General features: G+C 43.6%; 2 pseudogenes across 1 annotated transcript; one reads left to right on the top strand and one right to left on the bottom strand.

Annotated features, from left to right (window-relative positions):
* Positions 1–989: 989 nt before the first annotated feature.
* LOC147118405 (uncharacterized) lies at positions 990–3,603 on the bottom strand (annotated as a pseudogene).
* A 2,111-nt stretch (positions 3,604–5,714) lies between these two features.
* Positions 5,715–18,205, top strand: LOC147118404 (uncharacterized; annotated as a pseudogene). Its single transcript, XR_015077864.1, has 3 exons — positions 5,715–5,816; positions 7,225–11,761; positions 13,550–18,205. The product of XR_015077864.1 is annotated as an uncharacterized LOC147118404 (transcript).
* Positions 18,206–20,186: the final 1,981 nt, after the last annotated feature.

Raw genomic sequence — 20,186 nt, 5'->3', positions numbered from 1 at the left:
TAACCTGGTGTTGTGAGACTTACCTTTATTATAAAGCCGGCCTTGTGGTTTATTCTCCCACCGCATCCGCTCTGTCCTGACCGCAATCTTCCTCCAGGCGGCCCAGGAACCCGGCTCTACTGCGCCTGCGCACCAGGCCCCCGTCACTCAGATAGGGCGGATTCCCAACCGCGCGGCATTCTAGGTACGAACAGCCGCCATTGAGGATGTGAAGAAATTCCTGATAATTGAAACTATTTTACGCATATCAGCGGCCTGTCCTCTAAATAATACTATGGGTCTTGGGTGAGTGGAGTGGTTGAGGAACAGAAGAGGCGCAATTGGACCAGGAAGTGAGGCGAGGAAAACATTTTTTATTCTTTCATGGGATGTGGGCGTCACTGGCAAGGCCAGCATTTATTGCCCATCCCTAATTGCCCTTAAGGGGGTGGTGAGCCGCCTTTTTGAACCACTGCAGTCCGTGTGTGAAGGTACTCCCACAGTGCTGTTAGGGAGGGAGTTGCAGGATTTTGACCCAGCGACAATGAAAGAACAGCGCTTTATTTCCAAGTCAGAATGGTGTGTGACTTGGAGGGGATGGTGTTCTCATGCGCCTGCTGCCCTTGTCCTTCTAGGTGGAAGAGGTCGCAGGTTATATATTCAAAAATAACTTGGCCGTTGACCTCTGCACCCCCGTTGACATCACAATCACTATTGCGAGCGGGCACTTTAGGGACTTGAGGACAGTGGTTAGGGTGATACAGTCAGGGGTTGGGGTTAGGGATTACGTTAATGATTCGGGTTAGGATCTTACACTTAGGCTAGCAAGGCTAGGAGAGGCTCTCTGGAAGAGATGGGGAGCTGGGACTTGTCCATGAGGGTAACCAAATTTATGACAACTTAAAAATTCTAGAGTAAGACTGGAGAAAAGGCCCAAAAATTGAACAATTGGTAGCAGGAAATCCATTAGTCTCCTCTTATCATGGAAAAACCAAGGAATTGACACACTGTTTAAAACAAAGCTGATTTATTTGGCATATATCCAGAATCAACATCACTAAAACAGATTATCTGGTCATTATCACATTGCTGTTTGTGGGAGTTTGCTGTGCCCAAATTGGCTGTCACATTTCCTACATTACAACAGTAACTACACTTTAAAAAAAAAAGTATTTCATTGGCTGTAAAGCACTTTGGGACATCCGGTGGTCGTGAAAGGCGCTATGTAAATGTAAGTCTTTTCTTTTAATATTAAATTCCACCCTAGTTAGAAGCGTTATTAACACCAGCAGAGTGAACATGGTTCAGTCCTGGATGTGATTAACAGCAGAAAAAACAGCAGAATCTAAACCCTGCTGTCACACATGAACTCGCTGGTCTGCCAGCAGGTTGGATGACTGAGTGAAGTCCTTCGCACACACGGAGCAGATGAATGGCCTCCCCCTCGTGTGAACTCGCTGGTGAGCCATAAGGCTGGATGAGCGCCTGAACCTCTTCCCACAGTGAGAGCATTAAAATGGTCTCTCATCAGTGTGTACTCGCTGATGTTTAATCAGACTCACAGAGCGTTTCAAGCTTTTCCCGCAGTCCAAGCATTTCAAAGGTCTCTCCCCAGAGTGAACTTGCCGGTGTCTCACCAGCTCTGCCGAACGTTTAAAGCTGTTCCCACAATCAGAGCATTGAAACGGTCTCTCATCAGTGTGAATGAGCTGGTGTTTAATCACTCCCTCTGAACTTTTAAATCTGTTCCCACAGTCAGAGCATTGAAAAGGTCTTTTGTCAGTGTGAACTTGCTGGTGTTTAATCAGTCCCCGAGAGCGTTTAAATCTGCTCCCACAGTCAGAGCATTTAAATGGTCTCTCATCAGTTTGAACTCGCTGGTGATTAATCAGATCTGCAACACATTTAAATCTGTTTCCAGTCAGTGCAGTTGAAAGGTCTCTCGTCAGTGTGAACTCGCTGGTGTTTACTCAGCTCACCAGTGCTTTTAAAGCTGATTCCACAGACAGAGCATTGAAAAGGCCTCTCCCCAGTGTGAACACGCTGGTGTTCAGTGAGATTGGATGAGTGCTTGAATCTTTTTTCGCAGTGAGAGCAACTGAATAGTCTCACATCAGTGTGAACTCGCTGGTGTCTAATCAGTCCCTCAGAGCTTTTAAAGTTGTTCTCACAGACAGAGCATTTACAAGGTTTCTCATCAGTGTGAACTCTCTGGTGTCTTATCAGGTGACATGGCCAAGTGAATCCCTTCTCACACATGGAACAGGTGAATGGCCTCTCCCCAGTGTGACTGCATTGATGAGCTTTCAGCTGGGACGGGGAACTGAATCCCTTCCACAGTCCTCACATTTCCTAGGTTTCTCCGTGGTGCGGGTGTCCTTGTGTCTCTCCAGGTTGGACGATCAGTTGAAGACTCGTCCACACACAGAACACGTGTACGGTTTCTCCTCGCTGTGAATGGTGCGATGTTTTTTTCAGGCTGTGTAACTGGTTAAAGCTCTTTCCACAGTCAGTGCACTGGAACACTCTCACTCGGGTGTGTGTGTCTCGGTGCTTTTCCAGTCACACTGATGTTTGAAATCTTTTCCCACAGACAGAACAGACAAACATTTCTCCTTCCACATTCAAAGGCCAATGATATTCAGATCCTGATGAATCGAGTGACTCTGTCAGATCTTGTTGTGATGTTTGGTTTGAGTTTCCCGACTGCAATTTCAGCCTTCAAATACCCTGTAAAAGGAGTTTACAAAAGTCATCACTGTAAGTGCAGGATAGAAATTCAGAACAGACAATTCTAGTTTCTATGGAACATTCTTTCCTCTCTTGTTCCCCCAAAGCTGTAAATCCCCATCCCACACACTCTCCCTCCTCCCTGTGCTGAAATCCAAACCCATCGCACCATCTCCAACATTTCTTTCCTGCACTCCCAGTTTTCTCCCTCCCTCTGTTCTGGTTGGGTTCAGTTCTCCACCCGCTGTGGGGACTTGACATCAGCTGCTGAAACCCTGGTCCATGCCTTTGTCACTTCCAGACTTCACTACACCATTGCTCTCCCAGCTGGCCTCCTCCTTCACCCTTGGTAAAACCGCCTGTCTCTGCCCCTGTCTCCGCCCATCAGCTGCTGAAACCCTGGTCCTTCCCTGTGACACCTCCAGATTTCACTACACCAATGCTCTCCCAGCTGGCCTCCTCCTTCACCCTCTGTCAACTTCAGCTCATCCAAAACTCTCCTGCTGCATTTTAACTCGCACCAAGTCCTGTTCACCCAGCACCCCTGTGCTCGCCGACCTACACTGGCTCCTGGTCCAGCAATGCCTCAAGTTTAACATTGTCTTTCTTGTTTCCCAATAATACACAAAATCAACTGCACTACCCTCATCAACCCTCTATTACTTCATCAAAGAACTCAATCAAGTTAGTGAAACAAAATTTACTTTAACAAATCCGTGCTGAGTTTCATTTATAAACCCATATTTTCCAAATGCCAATCAATTTTGTCCCGGATTATTGTCTCTAATAGTTTCCCTTACTGACTGGCCTGTAGTTGGCCGGTTTAGCCAGCTCTCGCTTTTTAAACAGTTGTGTAATATTTGCAATCCTCCAGTCCTCTGGTACCACCTCCATATCGAACGAGGATTGGGAGATTGTGGCCAGAGCCTCCTTAATTTCAACCCTTACTGCCCTCAGTAACCTAGAATGCATCCCATCCATCTGGGTGCCTTTTCTACTTTGAGGCCTGCCAACCCGTTAAGTGCCTCCTCTTTATCTATTTTTATTGGCCCAGTAATTCCTGTCACAACGCGTGAGTACGGACAGGGTACTCGCGCGTGTGCCAGGAGGAATTGCCGGTTTTCAGCATGCACAGCGCATGCGCTGAAAACCGGCATTTCCTGTCCTCTGACCCAAGGGGTTAAGAGGCTGAACGCATGCGCGGTATTGGGCAGCGCGTGCGACTTGGATTTCCTGTATTTTTACAGATTTGCGCACGTGTAAAGGGCTCCGGTTATTACGCATTGAAAAACCACACGTAAGTACTTAGTTTTACAGGTAAGTGGTCTTTTAGTACAATTTAGAACTTTTTTTTTCCCACAGGTTTATTATTTTTAAAGAATCTACAGTAAGGTAAGTTTAGTTTTAGACCCTATTTTTAAAAAATTTATTTTTTTCAAAAATTTGATTAATTGTTTAAAATAGTTTTTTTTAAAGTTATTCATAGTTAATTTAATTATTGGGATGCTTTTTAAAATTTTATTTAAAGTTTAAGTAGTGTTTTGGGGTGCAGTACTTTTCATGAGTTTGACAGTCTTTACTATCAAACTTATGAATGAAGTTTCCCCTCCCCTGATTGGCTGAACAGTGCTCACCTGATCCCAGCCGGCACATCGCACTAACTACGCCGCTGGGTCAGGTTCGCGCAGCGCGCCGAGATCAGAACCGGGCCACTTACAGGAAATCCACTGCGGGCCAGGTTTCAGATGTCGGCGCGCCGGGTAAGTGCACATCGGGGGCTTGCACGCGCGGCAAGCCCACGACAGGAATTACTGGGCCAATATCGCTACTACCTCCTTTTACTGCTACATTGGCAGCGTCTTCTTCTTTAGTGAAGACAGATGCAACGTACTAATTTAGAACCTCAACCATGACCTCTGCCTCCACAAGAATATCTCCTATTTGGTCCTTAACTGCCCCAACCCTTCCTTTGACAACCGTTTTACTATTTCAGGAATTTCTCCCCCTCAGTGACCTTTACAATGTTACTATCAGTCTATATTCGGATAATTGAAAGCCCCCATTATCACTACACTGTAGTTCCTGCATCTTTCTGTAATTTGCCTGCAAATTTGCTTCTCTATCTCCTTCCCACTATATGATAGCCTATAGTATATACCCAGTAGCATAATGGTCCCGCTATTGTTCCTTAAATCTAAACAAATAGATTGTTTTGGACCTCTCACATACATCATCCCTCTCCAGAGCTATAATACTTTATTTGATCAATACTGCCACCCCATTTTCCTTCCCTGAATACCTGGTAGCTAGGAATATTGAGTTCCCAATCCTCCCCTTGTTTGAGCCAGGTCTGTGTCCTTGCCACTTTATCAGAGTCCCATGTGGCTGCTTTTGCCTGCAGTTCACCAATGTTATTTACCACATCCCGTGCATTTACACACATGCACTCCAACTCCATCTTAGACTGCCTCGCATTTGGCCTGTCTGATCCTTCCTATTTCTGAACGATTCTTTATTCTACTGATATTTCTCTCTCCCAATTCTCTGTGCACTTTGTTTCACCTCTCTAATGTTCCATCGTGGTGCTCAACCCCTGATGATGGTCAACAACAGTGTTCCTAGCAAGGATCCCTGCAGGACAACACTTCTCACTTTCTGCCACTCCGAGAAACTTCCCGTAACTTCTACCCACCGATTTATTTTTTTGTAGCGGAATTTGCGTCCATTCTGCTCACCGGCCCTTAAATCTAAACAGCCTGATGTTAGCCAACTTGTAGATTGTCCATACTGCAGGTCCGGACACTGATTTTTGAAAATTATTTATTCATTCATTTTTGTTATTGCCCCCTCCGGCCCAAAACTTCGATGTGAGAAAAAAATCTGTTCCCCAATCGGGGCTTTCAATGGCACTGCATTAACCTAGAATCCCCCGGGCGGGGTAAAGTGCCCTATCAATGACAACAGGCGCCCAGTGCGGCGGCGCAGTAATTGGGTGTGCTCTGAGCATGCACAGTGCGAGCGGTGGCGATGGATTGAGCGGAACAGGTGGGTCAACGGACGGGAGCCAGATGGAAATTGTGGGAGCAGGGGCTAGATTGGACCCACGGGTGAGTTTAAAAGATTTATAAAAACCTGGTGTAGGCCTGAGGCCCCGAATAAGAGCCATAGGCCCCATGTTTCCCCGGTTACAGACCCGTTCAGTGACCGCCGGGTCAGCGGCCGCCATCTTGGACAGGGCGGGTCTCACGGCGCATGCGCGGTACTTTGTGCAGGAACAAGGAGTGGGCGGGGCTTCAGGATCTCTGTCAGTTTGATTGGTCCACATGTTTCTCCCATATTAGTGGCCCCTGAAAGGGAGCCTTTGTTGGGCTGATTCTTGTTTGGTGACGCTGGGGCAACCCAGTCTCACCCTATTGGTCCATCCAAAAAGGCCCAGTGACCAGCAGAGAAAATCAGCAGCTCATTGATTTTATTCTCACTCTGCACACAGCGGGTGTAGAACTGAACCCAACCAGAGTAGAGAGAGGGGGAAAACTGGGAGTGGAGGAAAGAAATGTTGGAGATGGTGCGATGGGTTTGGATTTCAGCACAGGGAGGAGGGAGAGTGTGTGGGACGGGGATTTACAGCTTTGGGGGAACAAGAGAGGAAAGAATGTTCGACAGCAAAATACTGCGGATGCTGGAAATCCTAGATAACAGAAAATGCTGGAAAAACTCAGGCCAGGCAACATCCGTGGAATGTTCAATAGAAACTAGAATTGTCTGTTCTAAATTTCTATCCTGTGCTTACAGTTGTAACTTTTGTAAACTTTTACAGGGTATTAGAAGGGGAGGATTCACGGTGGGCAGCACGGTGGCATAGTGGTTAGCACTGTTGCCTCACAGCGCCAGGGACCCGGGTTCAAATCCGGCCTCGGGTGACTGTCTGTGTGGAGTTTGCACATTCTCCCCGTGTTTGCGTGGGTTTCCTCCCACGGTCCAAAGATGTGCGGGTTAGGTTGATTGGCTATGATAAATTAACCCTTAGTGTTAGGGGGATTAAATACGTGGGGTTACGGGGATAGGGTGGGATATGTGTCGGTGTAGGGGTTACGGGGATCGGGTGGGATATGTGTCAGTGCAGGCTCGATGGGCCGAAATGGCCTCTATCTGCACTGTGGGGTTTCTGTGATTCTGTGATTTGCAGACAGGAAACTGAAACGAAACATCATGTCAAGATCTGACAGAGTCACTCGATTCATCAGGACCTGAATATCATCGGCCTTTGAATGTGGAAGGAGAAATGTTTGTCTGTTCTGTCTGTGGGAAAAGATTTCAAACATCAGTGTGACTGGAAAAGCACCGAGACACACACACCCGAGTGAGAGTGTTCCAGTGCACTGACTGTGGAAAGAGCTTTAACCAGTTACACAGCCTGAAAAAACATCGCACCATTCACAGCGGAAAGAAACCGTACACGTGTTGTGTGTGTGTGGACGAGCCTTCAACTGATCGTCCAACCTGGAGAAACACAAGGAGACCCGCACCACAGAGAAACCGTGGAAATGTGGGGACTGTGGGAAGGGATTCAATGCCCCATCCCAGCTGGAAACTCATCGACGCAATCACACTGGGGAAGAGGCCGTTCACCTGCTCCGTGTGTGAGAAGGGATTCGCTCAGTTATGCAACCGGCTGACTCAGCAGCGTCTTCACACTGGGGAGAGGCCGTTCACCTGCTCCGTGTGTGGGAAGGGATTCACTCAGTCATCCAACCTGCTGAGACACCAGCGAGTTCACACTGATAAGAAACCTTTTAAATGCTCTGACTTTGAGAAGTGTTTTAAAAGCACAAGGGATCTGCAGACACACCAAGGCACTCACACTGGGGAGAGACCGTTCACCTGCTCCGTGTGCGCGAAGGGATTTATTCGGCCATTCCACCTGCTGAGACACCAGCGAGTTCATACGTGACTACAGGTGTTGGATTTTGCTGTTAATTGCATTCAGGACTGAACCATGTTTCTAACATTCTTGGGGTTTCTGCTAATTTTAATAACCCCTATAACTGGGCTGGAGATTAATATTCTGGATATATGTGAAATGAATCAGCTTTGCTTTAAACACATTGTTGTAGATTTTCATCTTTCCCACCTGAGTGTTCAGCATCACCTGGCTGGAGCTCAGAAAGGACAATCTGGGGGGAGGATCGTACGGCGGGAACAGAACTTCAGCCTGGACACAGTCCTTCAGGGCCACACTGAGAGGGGCAAATGGCACTTTGGTCTTTGTCGTCTCTCTTCACTGACAGCAAAGTCCCCGTGTGAGTTAATCCTGAGGCGTGTAAGAAATGTGTCCCAGCTGCTCTGTTCCATGGTTCAGAGCTCCTAGGCACGGAACAGAAGGCTCCTTTACAACTGTGTTTAGAGTCAGGAAAAACAACGGTGAATGCTGGAAACGTGCTGTCAAATCAGAGATTGGTGTCAAACTGCGATCTGCTCCTGACTGAAAGTGAAACAGGTTTAAGTTTCCAGTCTAAAAATCACAGGTAATTATTCTACGAAGCTTTAACGTGTTTGTGTGGCAGTCCTGGGTCTACCATTTTAAGGCAGACATTAACTCATTTAACATAAACCCATTTAAAATATAAATTGTTTAAAGTCTGCATTAAAATAGCAGAGGGAGGAGTTCACAGGAGCCTGTTAACTGCTGGTACAATTATACAACAGACATTTGATCTCCAGATAAAGAAGGACCTGCAGCGTGTTTCCAGGAATTGCCGGTTTTATTGATGTGTGCGTGTTAGACACCAGGATAACTAAAAATACACAACCCGGAACATCCACGGGGATGTGATCCTGACAGTTACTCTGGGATCACTCCTGCTGGGGAACTCCAGCACTGACCCTGCTGAAGGTTGTAGGCTCAGGGAGTGGGGCCTCCAGGAGTGGACTGGAAGAAGATCAGATTTAATATGAAATAGTTATCATAAAAGTAAAGTCTTGCTTTGTTTTGTTTACATGTATGTTTAATATTGTGGACTTTGTATTAAAGACCCGTGTCTAGTGAACTATTAGCTTGTAATCACCTCAGACAGAACAGGCACTAATTATCCCTTTTAAGATGAAATAAACCGCATGCGATTTAATTATCATTTGGAGTTGATTGTTTGTGCCCCTTTAAAAAGGGGGGGGGGGGCTCTCGGTAATTTGACATCGATTGATGACAATGTCATTCTAATTGGGATTTTAAAAGAGTCGAACATCCTTTCGTGCCTCCCAGGCTTGGCAATTATCAAAGTCTGAGTTCATGGACACAGCTTGTTAGATTATTGGTCTTGCTATATATAACTATAATATTATATGAATATTACAATAAGTATTCCTTTGCAGAAACTCCCATATGAATCTTTAGCACTCATTTATTACAAGAGTTGTATTTTTGCAGAATTGACATATTAAAAATAAAGCCCGTGCTCAGGGGTAGTAAGGTGTGTGGAGTGTTTCATTGGAGATCTCGAACTCAACTAGGAATAGCGTAAAAGCTCATCGGGATTGTAAACAACTTCAGTCTGACATACACTGGAGATTGGTGTCAGTGACTGGAGGGTTGGTTTATATCAGACAGGAGGAGATTGGTGTCAGTGACTGTGGGGTTGTTTTATATCAGACAGGAGGAGATTGGTGTCAGTGACCGAGGGGCTGGTTCATATCAGACAGGAGGAGATTGATGTCAGTGACTGGGGTTGATTTATATCAGACAGGAGGAGATTGATGTCAGTGACTGGGGTTGATTTATATCAGACAGGAGGAGATTGATGTCAGTGACTGGGGTTGATTTATATCAGACAGGAGGAGATTGGTGTCAGTGACTGTGGGGTTGATTTATATCAGACAGGAGGAGATTGATGTCAGAGACTGGGGTTGATTTATATCAGACAGGAGATTGGTGTCAGTGACTGTGGGGTTTTATATCAGACATGAGGAGATTGGTGTCAGTGACTGTGGGATTGGTTTATATCAGACAGGAGGAGATTGGTATCATAGAAACATAGAAGACATGAGCAGGAGTAGGCCATTCGGCCCCTCAAGCCTGCTCTGCCATTTAATGAGATCATGGCTGGTCATCCAAATTCAGTACCCTGTCCCTGCTTTCTCCCCTTATCCCTTTAGCCTTAAGAAATATATCTAACTCCTTCTTGAAAATATTTAATGAATTGGCCTCAACTGCCTTCTGTGGTAGAGAATTCCACAGGTTCACCACTCTCTGGGTGAAGAAATTCCTCCTCATCTCTGTCCTAAATGGCTTACCCCTTATCCTTAGACTGTGATCCCTGGTTCTGGACTCCCCCGCCATCGGGAACATCCTTCCTGCATCTAGTCCGTCTAGTCCTGTTAGAATTTTATAAGTTTCGATGAGATCCTCTCTCATTCTTCTAAACTCTAGCGAATATAAGCCTAATCGACCCAATCTCTCCTCATGTCATTCCTGCCATCCCAGGTATCAGTCTGGTGAATCTTCGCTGCACTCCCTCCATGGCAAGAACATCCTTCCTCAGATAAGGTGGCCAAAACTGCACACAATACTCAAGGTGTGGTCTCACCAAGGCCTTGTAGAACTGCAGCAAGACATCCTTGCTCCTGTACTCGAATCCTCTCACTATGAAGGCCAACATGCCATTTCCCTTCTTAACCACCTGCTGCACCTGCATGCTTACCTTCAGCGACTGGTGCACAAGGACACCCAGGTCTCGTTACACTTCCCCTTTTCCCAATCTATTGCCGTTCAGATAATAATCTGTCTTCCTGTTTTTGCCACCAAAGTGGATAACCTCGCATTTATCCACATTTTACTGCATTTGTCATGCATCTGCCCAATCACTAAACCTGTCCAAATCATACTGGAGTTTCTCTGCATCCTCCTCACAGCACACACACCCACCCAGCTTTGTGTCGTCTGCAAACTTGGAGATATTACATCTAGTTCACTCGTCTAGATCATTTATATATATTGTGAATAGCTGGGGTCCTAGCACCGATCCCTGCGGTACCCCACTAGTCACTGCCTGCCACTCGGAAAAAGACCCGTTTATTCTAACGCTTTGCTTTCTGTCTGCCAACCAGTTCTCTATCCAAGACAGTACCTTACCCCCAATCCCGTGTGCTTTAAGTTTGCACGCTAATCTCTTATGCGGGACATTATCGAAAGCCCAAATACACCACATCCACTGGTTCTCCCTTATCTATTCTACCAGTTACATCTTCAAAAAATTCCAGTAGATTAGTCAAGCATAATTTACCTTTTGTTAATCCATGTTGACTTTGTCCGATCATGTCACTGTTTTCCAAGTGCTCTGCTATTACATCTTTTATGATGGACTCTAGCATTTTCCCCACTACCGATGTCAGACTTACTGGTCTATAATTCCCCGTTTTCTCTCTACCGCCTTTTTTAAGTAGTGGGTGTTAGGGAATATATATATTATATTAATAACATAGATTTTAATATGATTAAACTAATGATTTATAGAATCTGATTATGCTTAAGCTGACCACGTGTCAAAGGATGGTGTGATGTATCAGATCCAATCACAGCTGGTAATGTCACATCGGCTGACTTAAAAACTGAGAACAATGAAAATGCTGATCTAAGCTTAACTTTGAAAATGCTGATCTAAGCGTAATACTGAAAGTGCTGATTTAGCTTAAACAGAGAACAAAGGAATGATTGATGTGCCAGAGATCCAATCAGTGTGATGTAGTTGAACCAACCATTGCTCTGCATGCAGGCTGCTGAACCAATGGTAATAAAGGGGGCGGGTACATCTGCTGCTGTATAAAAACCAGCCATTTTGAATATGATGTTAGTCGGATAAAGGAAGTCAAACAGTGTAAATCAAGTGATGCAATAAATCGACTATTTAAAACTTACCACCGGACTCGCAAACTTTTATTTTAGTGTGTTGACCTCAGATCAGTGTGGTCCAATGAAATTACCTTGATCTAACAATTTGGCGCTGCGAGCAGGGTCGCTGAGGGAAGAGATTGGATCTGAGACACCAGACCTATATCGGAGGTAAGGACTCCTCGTTATAAAAGTCCTCGGTTGGTTGTCTAGTCATCTCCCCACCACGCAACTCCGCAAACCTCCTGGGTAGCGAACCCTCCGGGTGGTAAGATGGCTCGAGGTCCAATATAGAGCTCTAACTTACTGACTCGGCTGGAAAGCCTACGACTCGAGACCCCCAAGTAAAGAAATCGATATTATGGCACCACTCGATAAACCTACAACTATTAAAGGTGGGCGTGCCCCACCTGAGATTTCAGAAGACGAAATTCTCCAGCAGTTGTATATGACTATATAGAATTACAGTTTGACTTACCTAAAACCTGGTTCGAAATTGAACAAAAGTACGGTACCTCCTCTGAACAGTGGTCTTTGGATGACATAAAAAGGGTCTGGGGAAAAACGAACCGTATGAAAGATAAAAGATGGATCAGATGGTCCATGGCAGTTATGAGTCAGATCCGACGGCGAAATGAGATTAAGACAAACTCCCAACATGATCACGACTTGACCAATGTAAAAGAGCAGAAAGATGTGATTTATGAACAATTGAAAAAGAAAACAAATGAGCTTGAAAAGTCAGAAGTGGAAGTTAAAAAACTTAAAGAGGAAGTTAAGGACTGTAAAAAACAATTGGATAAACAACCGATAGTCCCGGTAGTCGAAGAAAAGGGAAAATGTGTCAGGACCTGGAAGGGTTACCCAGATCTAAATGAAATAAAGGAGGAAGGTCGTGGGAGACAAAGACAAGAAGCAGGTCAAGAGACTGAATCGGGATCCTCTAGTAATGTCAGTGAAAGTGAAGAAGAGAAAACAGGACCCCATTTGGCCCCGTTGAGACAGAAAAGGAAAAGAGTAGAAAAGGAGTATGAGAAGAAAGAAGATGGGGAAGAAAGGGCGAAGTACCAACTCCACCCGTGGGATGGAGTCCAAATTCTGATTGTAATGATACCCAGGAGAGAGGGAAATAAGTTACACAGCAAAGTAAAGACTGGCCTGGGAAATGATGAGCAAGAATTAGATGCCGGATGGGATGCGATCCAACAGTGGTTACAAGTGTTTAGCCCTGCAAAAACGGATTGGGGAAAGATCATAGCCTGTCAACAGAAAGGGACGGAGGAAGTGTTAGAGTACGACAAGCGATTTAAAACTAACTGGTTGGAACACTCGGGGCTGAACACAGGAGAGATAAAGAAGGAAAAAGATCTAATTTGCAGGCTAACCAATCTGAAAACTCAGCAAAGGAAGGAAAAAAAACGGGATTTGGAAAGCCAGGAAATGCTGAGACGCCAAAGTTTTACTGACATGGAAGTTATTAACATCTGTGCTGAGACAAATAAAACACAAGATTTGCTGAGTGAAAGGAACCTTGAAAAATGACTATGAATGTTTAAGAAGTTACAGTATTTCTTTTGTCTGATTAGATGTTCTTTAAAAGAAAGATTCTGTTATGTGTGTTTTAGCTCCACCCACTTCTCTGTTAAAAGCGTTTAAATCTTTTGTCTTGTCTTGGATTTTGGAAGTTTTAAGAATGTGCGAATAAGATTGTGCCCCAAGAATTGAAAAAAAACCTTTGAAATAATTTAAGTTAAGCTGGTGTGTAAAAACTGAGAAGAGCAACAAAAAGTTTGCTTAACAAAAGATTGCAATAGATTTTTGTACTTGCAGTGCAAACTGTACAATGTTACATTAAGTTTCAGTCTAAGATTTAACCTTGGAGTCGCGATTGCTATGGTGAAATCTTCTAAAGCAGTTTGATTTGATTTGTTTAAATGTGAAAAACTAATTTTTCTCCAGTTATGTTTTTACAGTATTTTGGAAAGACATTTGAAGAAAGGACAATAAGAAATATGACGTAATTTACTGTTTTCTGCAAGAATGTGCTATTTTGTTTTGTTTTATCTATTCTGTTCGTCTAAGTGTGAAAACACAACTGTCTTTTTCGATCAGGAAAGTTTTTTTAAAATTTACGTGAAGTGACGCAATTACGCCTGATAATGTTTTACTCCACCTTCTTAAAAACCTGCAAAGGAGTTAATCCTTTCCACTGACAGCTGTTTAAGTTCACCAAGCAACAACTTTAGTATGAAATTTAAAGATATGGGACATTATTAAATTTAAGTTTCTTAAGTTAATATTTCCCCACAGTGATAGAAGGAAAATTATGATTTGATAAATGGAAGTTATCTTGTAAACTAATTGTATGATAATGTGCAACATGAACTTGTACTGGTAGTGCTAGATTTAACCGATACGGCTTTACCTATGTGGTGTTCTAAGAAAACTCAACAATTATACCAACACCTCCTAACTCAAGTGTTAAAACAAGGCACTACTGAATGGGCTCCTAGGGTTGGTATTGGTAATACCGTAATGGCACCCCAAGCCCAAGGATGAGAGGTGTAATTACACTACTGAATGGGCTCCTAGGGTTGGTATTGGTAATACCGTAATGGCACCCCAAGCCCAAGACACTACTGAATGGGCTCCTAGGGTTGGTATTGGTAATACCGTAATGGCACCCCAAGCCCAAGGATGAGAGGTGTAATTACACTACTGAATGGGCTCCTAGGGTTGGTATTGGTAATACCGTAATGGCACCCCAAGCCCAAGACACTACTGAATGGGCTCCTAGGGTTGGTATTGGTAATACCGTAATGGCACCCCAAGCCCAAGGCACTACTGAATGGGCTCCTAGGGTTGGTATTGGTAATACCGTAATGGCACCCCAAGCCCAAGGACGAGAGGTGTAATTACACTACTGAATGGGCTCCTAGGGTTGGTATTGGTAATACCGTAATGGCACCCCAAGCCCAAGGCACTGCTGAATGGGCTCCTAGGGTTGGTATTGGTAATACCGTAATGGCACCCCAAGCCCAAGGCACTGCTGAATGGGCTCCTAGGGTTGGTATTGGTAATACCGTAATGGCACCCCAAGCCCAAGGCACTACTGAATGGGCTCCTAGGGTTGGTATTGGTAATACCGTAATGGCACCCCAAGCCCAAGGACGAGAGCTGTAATTACACTACTGAATGGGCTCCTAGGGTTGGTATTGGTAATACCGTAATGGCACCCCAAGCCCAAGGACGAGAGCTGTAATTACACTACTGAATGGGCTCCTAGGGTTGGTATTGGTAATACCGTAATGGCACCCCAAGCCCAAGGCACTGCTGAATGGGCTCCTAGGGTTGGTATTGGTAATACCGTAATGGCACCCCAAGCCCAAGGACGAGAGATGTACCGAATACAGAATATTGGGGTAGTGAAGGACGGAATGCACATATCCCACATGTAATTAAAGGAAAGTGATTGAGAGTGTAAGATTGAAACAGGAGAATTACACTACTGAATGAGAACTTGCAAAATGCTCTCAGGCAGTTTAAAAGAGCAGAAACAAAACTGAAAAAAAAAATCAGTCTGAACTCGATGATCTGAAAGAAGAAGAAAATAATTTGAACGGCCGCTTACTAAATCTCCAGGTAGATTGCCAGACCAAGGAAGAACTGGTTTCAGACTTGGAGAATAAATTAATGAAGTCAAAGCAGAATGAAAATTCTCTTGCCTCCCTTCTAGCGGAGAAGGAAGATGCTTTACTTGAAAAAGTTGACAGGTTAAAGCAGTTTTCGGAAAACATTGAGAAAAGTCAGGCAACAATAGAGACCGTGGAAAAAGAAAAGTTGAATCTTGAGAATACCTTTAAGCAACAGATTATGCTTTTAGAGAGCCTAATAGCTGAGAAAACCGCATTAGTGAAAGCACAACTACAGGAAAGAGCACTTCAGGAGAAAGAAATGGAAGAGATTAATGTAGAGCTAGTTACTGCTAAAAATCAGCTTGAAATCAAGCAGGCTGAAGTGGCCAGATTACAGGCAGAGGGCCAAGAGCTCAGGTCAAAGCTTAAATAGCAGCAAGTAAGACCTTGAAGAAGTATTCAGCCATTAGACGACTACAATCTTTCGATAAGATACCTGAAAGCCTGAGAAAGGCTTGTATCGGATGGCATGGGTGGCATGATACTGAGATACCGGTATGAGTGTGCAAATGTGATTTGTTACGTATGAGGTAATTACCATCCAGGAATGTATGGTGAATTTACACTGAAGAACGGGTCTCAGACATGCTCAGTTACTTGACAACAGCAAAACATGAAATGGTTAATGTGGCTCAGGAGAGCGAGACAACTTTTAAAGCATTGACACATACTCCATCGAGAAACTATCTAATTGATGAAACAATCAGAATAGAGTTAAACACACTGGTACCTGTTAGAGGGATTGAAATTGAAGTTGAAGTGGAGAGTTACATGGAATCTGGATTGGGACAATTGAGGGCCAAGGAGAAATCATGTTTAGTAAGAATTATCCACAAGATGGATATGAGTAAAAGAGATCTGGAGGATCTTTTAAATCCATGATTTGTTGATTAGATGTTAAACTGTAATGTCACTTGAAATGATTGTAAGACTGAATTTAACTGTGACTGTAATAATTGTGTTTTGTAGGTAACAGAGTGTGGGAAAAACCAGTATGAATCCAGTATGAGGTGGTTTTAGTGGTGCCTCCTGTGTCGCTGCTACTGCAATTACCATGCTTTACGGGTCTAACAGGACCTGTCCCATCAACCAACACGTTTTTAAGTATGAGCTACACAATTATGTGGCACAATTCGGATACGACATTCCCCTGTTGTTTGTGGGTTTCAGTGAGCTCATGATGCGACTGAACTCCTCCCTAAAGCATTTTTATGTTTTGGAGTAAGACAACTCGAGAATAGATATTGAAATTGACAGCATAGGGGACAACTCACATTGGTGGGATATTGGACTTAATACATCAGCACACCCTTAGGTTCGTATTATTTCACATGCTCTGGTAGCTATCCAACTTGTAATGATAGTGTATTTGATATATGTAACATGTGTAGTAAGACTTTGATACATAAGCCAATTGGGTACTCATGCCCATGACTGACAAGCACTAACAAATTAATTGAGCACACCGAAAGAGAAGATCCGAAGTAATGTAGAGGAGACCCCAGGCGGGGTAACATCAGGAAAGATAGAAGAAACAGAGGAGACCCCAGGCGGGGCAGAATTGGAACACCGGAACAGTGAATTGAATTTGAGTAAGGGGTCAGAGGTTGCTCCTCCCCCTCAAAAGAATGGACTGTAAGGAAGGGAGAAATCTTCAAGACTCCCTACTAACTAACGCCCAAGTTGAGAGAGCAATAAGAGCTAGCTAGATTAGTCAAGAGCCGATTGTGAGAAGTCAATAAGGATATTTCCTTCTCAAAGAAGGGAATTGTAAGAAATAGCTGTTAGATTCAAAGATGGGTTTTAATTCTTAGACCAGGGACTGACAACAGGCAAGCGGAAAAAGATAGCATAAATGCCAGCAAGGTCGAATATCAAGCATCAAAAGACAAATAGAAATGATAAGGGAATGGTAAAATGCAAGGAAACAGGGAGGATAGCACCTGCTAGATAACAAGGAGCCACGAAGCCATAAAATGCCCTTGAAGAAACTTGTCAAAACATTCCTCAGAAAGATAGGATGGGGATCAAATTGTGTGTTTCTGTTGATTAAATGTGCTTGCCACCAGGCGGCTGCTGCCCCGCGGGCATGACACCTTGCAGGTCGCTGCAGACCATTTGTACATCTTAAAGGGGCATGTTATATTTAGCTGCTAGATCGGTTTGTACCTTTTCTACTTTTTATAATTTTTCTACCTTTTTACCTGAATGTATTTTTCAAAGCCATAAGCTGAGGGGAGCTCCTCCCACTTTTTAAGATGCACGAATTAATTTAAGATCATGAAATCAATTAACTTATTAAAACCAGGTTTTTACTGTGGCCACGTAAAATCCTGGTTGATGTAAATTTGTACAGAGCCACTGATCTGGACAGTGGCAAAACATAGCGATGATTGATTATATTTTTAATCTGACTATTTTTATGATTCAATTTTTGAAAGAATCAAAAGGGGGGAGTGTTAGGGAATATATATATTATATTAATAACATAGATTTTAATATGATTAATGATTTATAGAAATCTGATTATGCTTAAGCTGACCACGTGTCAAAGGATGGTGTGATGTATCAGATCCAATCACAGCTGGTAATGTCACATCGGCTGACTTAAAAACTGAGAACAATGAAAATGCTGATCTAAGCTTAACTTTGAAAATGCTGATCTAAGCGTAATACTGAAAGTGCTGATTTAGCTTAAACAGAGAACAAAGGAATGATTGATGTGCCAGAGATCCAATCAGTGTGATGTAGTTGAACCAACCATTGCTCTGCATGCAGGCTGCTGAACCAATGGTAATAAAGGGGGCGGGTACATCTGCTGCTGTATAAAAACCAGCCATTTTGAATATGATGTTAGTCGGATAAAGGAAGTCAAACAGTGTAAATCAAGTGATGCAATAAATCGACTATTTAAAACTTACCACCGGACTCGCAAACTTTTATTTTAGTGTGTTGACCTCAGATCAGTGTGGTCCACTGAAATTACCTTGATCTAACAGTGGGGTTACATTAGCTATCCTCCAATCCATGGGAACTGTTCGAGTCTATAGAATTTTGGAAGATGACCAGCAAAACATTTGATATTTCTAGGGCCACTTCCTTAAGTACCTTAGCTTATCAGGCCCTGGGGATTTATCGGCATTCAATCCCATCAATTTCCCTAACACCATTTCCCTACAAATATTGATTTCATTCAGTTCCTCCCTCTCATTAGACCCTATGTTCCCCTACATCTCTGGGAGGTTATTTGTGTCGTCCTTTGTGAAGACAGAACCAAAGTATACATTTAATTGGTCTGCCATTTTTGTTTCCCATTATAAATTCCCCTGATTCTGACTGCAAGGGACCTACACTTGACTTCACCAATCTTTTTCTCTTCACATATCTATAAAAGCTTTTACAGTCAGTTTTTATGTTCCCTGAAAGCTTACTCTCATACTCTAATTTCCCCCCTCTTAATTAATCCCTTTGTCCTCCTTTGCTGAATCCTAAACTGCTCCCAATCCTCAGGTTTGCTGCTTTTTCTGGCCAAATTATATGTCCTCTCCTTGGATCTTATGCTATCCCTAATTTCCCTTGTTAGCCACGGTTGAGTCACCTTTTTTGTTTTATTTTTATGTAGACAGGAGGAGATTAGTGTCAGTGACTGGAGTAGGTTTATATCAGACAGGAGATTAGCATCAGTGACTGTGGGGCTGGTTTATATCAGACAGGAGGAGATTGGTGTCAGTAACTGTGGGGCTGGTTTATATCAGACAGGAGGAGATTGGTGTCAGTGACTGTGGGGCTGGTTTATATCAGACAGGAGGAGACTGGTGTCAGTGACTGTGGGGTTGGTTTATATCAGACAGGAGGAGATTGGTGTCAGTGACTGTGGGGCTGGTTTATATCAGACAGGAGGAGATTGGTGTCAGTGACTGTGGGGCTGGTTTATATCAGACAGGAGGAGATTGGTGTCAGTGACTGTGGGGCTGGTTTATATCAGACAGGAGGAGATTGGAGTCCGTTTTACATTGATTTATATTATTGCTTGTTGAGTTCGAGATCTCCAATGAAACACTCCAAATACTTTAATCCCCTGAGCACAGGCTTTATTTTTAATATGCAGATTGTACAATAATACAACTCCCATACTAAATGAGTGCAAAATATTCATATGGGAGATTCTACAAAGGAATACTTATTGTAATATTCATATAATATTATAGTTGTATAACAAGACTCATAATATAACAAGCTGTATCCATGAACTCAGACTTTGATAATTGCCAAGCCTGAGAGGCACAAAAGGATGTTTGACTCTTAAAATGCCAATTAGAATGACATTGTCATCAATCTATGTCACATTAGACTTATATTCGCTAGAGTTTAGAAGAATGAGAGGGGATCTAATTGAAACTTATAAAATTCTAACAGGACTAGACAGGCTAGATGCAGGAAGGATGTTCCCGATGGCGGGGGAGTCCAGAACCAGGGGTCACAGTCTAAGGATAAGGAGTATGCCATTTAGGACAGAGATGATAGGAATTTCTTCACCCAGAGAGTGGTGAACCTGTGGAATTCTCTACCACAGAAGGCAGTAGAGGCCAACTTATTAAATATATTCAAGAAGGAGTTAGATATATTTCTTAAGGCTAAAGGGACCAAGGTATATGGGGAGAAGGCAGGGACCGGGTACTGAATTTGGATGATCAGCCCTGATCTCATTAAATGGCAGAACAGGCTTGAGGGGTCGAATGGCCTACTCCTGATCCTATCTTCTATGTTTCTACATTACCGAGAGCGCCCCCTTTTTAAAGGGCACAAACAATCCACTCCAAATTATAATTAAATCAAGTCAGAATACTGTTGCCGGTGTCGACAATTGACGCCAGTCCCTCCAGTGCCCACCGGTCACAGAA

The sequence above is a fragment of the Somniosus microcephalus genome, chromosome 4 (genome assembly GCF_052327205.1).
Source record: "Somniosus microcephalus isolate GS21.2 chromosome 4, FLI_Smic_1.0, whole genome shotgun sequence".
In the NCBI taxonomy this organism is placed as follows: domain Eukaryota; kingdom Metazoa; phylum Chordata; class Chondrichthyes; order Squaliformes; family Somniosidae; genus Somniosus; species Somniosus microcephalus.
The sequence above is the reverse complement of the archived record's forward strand: the minus strand, read 5'-3'. Positions and strand labels throughout refer to the sequence as shown.